Below are 6,179 nucleotides of genomic sequence, written 5' to 3' on the forward strand. Positions count from 1 at the left end.
GTGAAAGTTCCCTGGTCTTTTCATATAGTTCAAGACCTTGAACATTCTGAAAAGCAATGGCCAGTTTATTTTTGTAATGTCCCTCAATTTTAGTTTGTCTAGTATTTTCTCATCACAGAACTCTCCAAGACCCTGCATGTCTTTTTTGTCCTTTCCATCTTAATTTTTGCTAGTTATATAATTCTGAGTTCAAAATTAATTTCCATCAAAATTCTGGGGAAATTTCTCCTTCGTTGCATACCATGGAATAATTTCAAAGAGAAGTCTGGCTTTGCCTATTTTTGTTGTTGCTCTTCTTTGTATGCTGTAATACATTTGGGGGAAGGGTACCACAGAAGTGATGGCTCTCAGTGCACCATATTAAGGTATACATTATGTTGACAAATATTACTGATACTACCTTACCTTGGTGAAGTATGTATCTTTGAGGATTCTACATTATAAAGTCACTATTATTCCTTTTTTAATTACTAAATAATTGGGGGGAAATATTTTGACACTACGAATATAACAACTTCTGCTTAAATGTTCACTAATTTTATCACCCACTGAGGATCTTGCCTGTAGCAGTTATTACTGTAGTGTTCTAATGATGATTTTCTCTATCCCTCACTCCTCCTACATCTATTCTTCTACAAGGAAGAGATGTGCTTTCTCCCCATTTATTTGTTCAGTTATTTATTTATACATATGGACTCATGCATATTTATTTTATTTGGGGGTTATAATCCTATTCTGTCATTCCATATTTTGTTGCTCAAGTTGTTCCAGCAGCTCTGTCCATTGAGAGCTCTTTCAGGTTGACTCCTGTGTCCTTTTAACATGCCTCCGTCTATTTTTCATTAAATGTATTCGTCTCTAATACTGCTAGATGGTCTAGGCTCATCTTGTATTTTTCTTCCCACAGCCCTGAAATCAATAGTTTCACCAAGGACCCTTGAATCTTTTTATTGGAAAATTATATTTAGAAACCAAGATCTGGACATTAGGTGTACTTATTGTTATTGCTTCTATTTCTTCTTAGTGAAAAGATCTAGGAATATATATTTACCAATTCCTGCATAAGTACACATCAATAATTATGTATGCATGTATGTGTGTTATCTGTCACTTATCATCTATATGTCTGTACTGATACTTACTCCGATCCAGCACTGCAGGGTTTATTCTAATTTTCCCCATTTAGTTATTTATAACCCCCCCCCCCACCAAAAGTCAGAAACTTGGCTCTCATCATGTACAAAAAATTTACTTGTTTGTTCAACCCTCTTATAACAATAGTTTTAGATTTGTTAAGACATATCCAAGGGAGAAACACATTTAATAACTAGAGTGTTTGGATACATTTCTTTATACATTTACCCTTACAATATCTGGTCAAAACACTACTTTCCAAAATTATTTAAAACGAGATTCTTTTTTTTTCCCATCCCCTTCAGTATGGTTATTTGACTCAATTGGAATTCAGTTATTTTGTCACACTCCAACTATCTCACAATCCTGATTTTTTTAATTTAAAATTGTATATAAAAATCACTCTGTGATGTATGGTTCCACAGGTTTTGACAAATTCATAGAACTGTATATTCACCACTACAGTTTCACAAAGAACAGTTCCATCCCAAATACAGTCTCTTTATATTCATCCTCTCCCTCTCAAAACCCAATGTGTGGCACCAACTGATCTAATTTTCTATCCTTATGGTATTGCCTTTTCCAAAATAGCAAATATTAATGGAATCATACAATATATAATATCTGGTGTCTAACTTCATTCACTTAGCCAGTTACATTGAAGATTTGGGAGTCATCTATTTGTTAGAATATACAAAAGTTTGTTTATCCATTCACTGGTTGAGAAACATTTGTTTTGTTTCCAATATTTGGTGACTGTGAATAAAGCTGTTATAAATATTTAGTGTGCATGTGTGTGTGTGTGTGTGTGTGTGCGTGTGTGTGGACATATGTTTTCATTTGCCTTGGAGTAATACTGCTGGGTCATATGGTAAATAGAAGCACATTCAACTTTATAAAATACTGCCAAAATGTTTTCCAATGTGGCTGTAGAGTTTTGCATTTCTAATAGAAATGTATGAGACTTCTAGGGGATTGCATCGTTGGCACCACTTGGTATTGCCAGTGTTGTTATTGTTACTTTGTTTGCTTGTTTTGGCATTTTGATAGGTGTATAGTTACCTCACTGAAGTTTTAAGTTGCAACTCCCTAATGATTAGTAATGTTGAGCATCTTTTCATATGCTTATTTGCCATATCTCCATCTTCTTTGGTGACACCTATCTTCAGATCTTTCCCACATACTGTTTATTGATTTTTATTGCTGAGTTTTGAGATTTAGATTTATTTTTATATTCTGGAAACAAGTCCTGAAATGGAAATTTGATTTGTAAATATTTTCTTTGAGCGTGTCTCTTGTCTTTCCATTTACTTAGTAGTATCATTTGAAGAACAGTAATTTTTATTTTAAAAATATCAATTTAGGGCTTCCCTGGTGGCGCAGTGGTTGAGAATCTGCCTGCCAATGCAGGGGACACGGGTTCGAGTCCTGGTCTGGGAAGATCCCACATGCCACGGAGCAACTGGGCCCGTGAGCCACAACTACTGAGCCTGTGTGTCTGGAGCCTGTGCTCCGCAACAAGAGAGGCCGCGATGGTGAGAGGCCCACACACCGCGATGAAGAGTGGTCCCCACTTGCCACAATTAGAGAAAGCCCTCGCAGAGAGGCGAAGACCCAACACAGTCATAAATAAATGACTCCCTGGGTGGAGGGACTGGGTCTGGGATGGGTACTCTCCTCATCAGCAAGATCCAAGAGGCATATCTAGATAGGAACATGAACATTTTCAGCGTGGCGCCCTTGCCTGAGGTGTCGGATAGGATGGTGGAGCCCTACAGTACCACGTACTTGGTCCACCAGCTGGTAGAAAACACAGATGAGACCTACTGCTTTGAGAATGATGATCTCCATTACGTCTGCTTCAGAACCATAAAGCTGACCACGCCCACCTACAATGACCTCGACCACCTGGAGTTGGCCACCACGAGTGGGGTCATTACCTGCCTGTCCTTCCCCTGCCAGCTCAATGCTGACCTGCGCAAACTGGCATGATCAAGGTCCCCTTCCCCCACCTGCACTTCTTCATGCCGGCTTTGCTGTGTTAAGCAGCCAGGGAAGCCAACAGTACTGGGCCCTGACAATGCCGGAGCTTACCCAGCAGATGTCAGACACCAAGAATATGATGGCCGCCTATGGCCTCTGCCATGGCTGCTATCTGACTGTGGCCATCGTGCTCAGAAGCTGCATGTCCATGAAGGAGGTGGACGAACAGATGCTTAACGTCCAAAACAAGAGCAGCTATTCTGTCCAGTGGATGGCCAACATTGTGAAAACAGCTGTCTGTGACATTCCGCCCCGGGGGCCTAAAAATGTCTGCCACCTTCACTGGCAACAGCACAATACATAATATTTCTTAAAATATTCCAATCGGATGGTGGGAGCCTACAGCCGAGGGCGAGGACGATGCCTGGAGAGGGCAGCCAGGAGCCCTGGGTGTTTCTTAACATGTCTTGCCCCTTCTGCCCCAAGGCCTGGCCAGAGGCAACTCCTGTGACTGCCCAGCGACAAAACAGGCTTCAGCAAGGCCTTGTCCAACAAGCGACTCCGAGTGGACAAAGGTGCGCCCAATAAGCCCCGGTTGTTCAGAGTGGTGGACAGCGTAGAGGATGAGGTGCAGTGGCGGCTCCACCTGGTCCCAGGAGGGCAGACAAGGAGGAGAGAAGCGAGCTCAGGAACAGGAAGCTGCTGACTGAAGTAACCCTGAAGTAACCTGCTGGGTAAGAAAAGGCAGCGTCTTCAGCACCAGCATCTCCAAGCAGGAGGTGGAACTGCCCCAGAGATGATTTCCAGCCATTCTGAGTGGGACCGCCCTTTAAGCCCTACAACTTCTCAGCCCCCAGGATCCTCCACAACAGCGGACACCTGCACACCCTACTCAAGTTCTGCACCCAGCTCCAGCTGATCTTTCTGGAGTTGAGGTTCACAGGGTTGCCAACAGACCATCTCCTCAAGCAATCCTTCTGGAGTTTTTATTTTTGATGCCCTCTTCCAGCCCCAGCGGCACTCAGCACACGACTAGCATGACACCTTCTTCCTGGGATATCCAGCAGAGGCCCTGCAGCTGCCAGTGGACTATGTCCAACAGGTCAAGCGGGCCCGGTCCTAGGTTGGCTGCCACTCATGGGGGAGCAACCGGGACTGACTTCAGGGAGCAGGACGAGGCGGGAAAAGCCTGCTGCACGAACACACGCACCACGTCCGTCAGCTCAGTGCGCTCCGCTGCTTCCACCCTGAGCGAGTCCATTGTGCCCCGCCAAGAACCTAACCACCAACCCTGTGTTCTGGAATGAGACCTGGAGGACTCGCACCTGGCCGACTTCCACCAGATGGAGGGCATTGTGGCTGACCACCACCTCATCACAGGCCATCTCATGGACATCATGAAGGAGTTCTTCACCAAGCTGGTATCCTTCGCTTCGAGGCAGCCTACAACCCCTACACAGAGCCCAGCGAGGAGGCGTTCAGTTACCACCGAGGCCTAAAGAAGTGGGTGGAGGTCCTGAGCTCCAGGCTCTTCCTCCCTGAGATGCTGCTGCTGCCCATGGGGCTCCCCGAGAACCTGTCAGTTGTTGCCTGGGGCCTCTCCCTGGAGCACCTGACTATGATCAAATGTGGCATCAGCAGTGTCTGGGAGCTGGTGAGCCTAAGATGAACCTGCAGATGGTGGTAGTCATCCCTTGTGCCACCTGAAGGGCTGAACCAGGATTCAGGTATAGATAATATAATTTGTTGGGGGGGGTGGGGTGGGGGGCGGTTGGTGGGGTAGAAGAAAAATGGAAGAGGAAAAAGGGGAGAAGGAGGCATCCAGTGGATGGCTTTCTAACTTTGTTAAAATTTTTTCTATTGAATAAATTTGGGGAAATCTATTTTCTAGTCTAATTCTGTTCCATTAATCTGTGGATATATCTTCTTTCCCATACCACACTGTCTTGATTAGTGTAGCTTTCTAGTAAATAATTAAATTGAAATGTGTGAATCTTCCAAATTTGTTCTTCAGTTTTAAAATCATTTTTGTCAATTCAAGTTTCTTTGTCTTTCCATATAAATTTTACACTCACCCATAAGATATCTACAAAAATCATGCTGGAATTTTAATTAGGGTTGTACTGAATCTGCAGATCAAATTGTGGATAATTTATTTCCTAAAAATATTGAGTTTTCCTGTCTAAGAACATGGTATATCTCTTCAATTATTTGTTGTTTAATTACTTTCATTTGTGCTTTATAGTTTTCAACACACAGAACCTGAACATATTTTTGTTAGGTTTTTACCTAATCTTTCAACTTTATTTAGTGCTACAGTAAATGAAATTTATTTTTTTAAATTCCAATTGTTTCTTGACAGTAGGTAGGAATAAAATTGATATTTTTAGGTTGACTTTATTTACTAAGACTTGATAAACTCTATTAATTCTAGAAAAATATCTGAGTTTTTCAGATTTTCCACATAGAAAATTATTTCATCTGTGAATAGAAAATGATTATCTTGGGGGGACCTTCAAGATGGTGGAGGAGTAAGACATGGAGATCACTTTCCTCCCCACAAATACATCAAAAATACATCTACATGTGGAACAACTCCTACAGAACACCTATTGAACGCTGGCAGAAGACAGAATTCCCAAAAGGCAAGAAACTCCCCAATTACCTGGGTAGGGCAAAAGAAAAAAGAAAAAAAACAGAGACAAAAGAATAGGGATGGGACCAGCACCTCAGGGAGGGAGCTGTGAAGGAGGCAAAGTTTCCACACACTAGGAAGCCCCTTCACTGGTGGAGAAGGGGGTGGGCCATGGGGAAGCCTCAGAGCCACAGAGGACAATGCAGCAACATGGGTGCACAGGGCAAAGCAGAGAGATTCCTGTACAGAGGATTGGTGCTGACCAGCACTCACCAGCCTGAGAGGCTTGTCAGCTCACCTGCCAGGGCGGGCGGGGGCTGGGAGCTGAGGCTCCAGCTTCGGAAGTCATATCCCAGGGAGAGGACTGGGGTTGGCTGTGTGACCAGAGCCTGAAGGGGGCTAGTCTGCCACAGCTAACTGGAGGGAG

General features: G+C 43.5%; 2 pseudogenes; both read left to right on the forward strand.

The window, feature by feature from the left end:
* The first annotated feature begins 2,766 nt into the window (after window positions 1-2,766).
* Window positions 2,767-3,491, forward strand: LOC102998766 (tubulin beta chain-like; annotated as a pseudogene).
* Window positions 3,492-3,599: 108 nt separating this feature from the next.
* LOC102998496 (phenylalanine--tRNA ligase alpha subunit-like) lies at window positions 3,600-4,824 on the forward strand (annotated as a pseudogene).
* The last annotated feature ends 1,355 nt before the right edge of the window (window positions 4,825-6,179 follow it).

The sequence above is a fragment of the Balaenoptera acutorostrata genome, chromosome 2 (genome assembly GCF_949987535.1).
Source record: "Balaenoptera acutorostrata chromosome 2, mBalAcu1.1, whole genome shotgun sequence".
In the NCBI taxonomy this organism is placed as follows: domain Eukaryota; kingdom Metazoa; phylum Chordata; class Mammalia; order Artiodactyla; family Balaenopteridae; genus Balaenoptera; species Balaenoptera acutorostrata.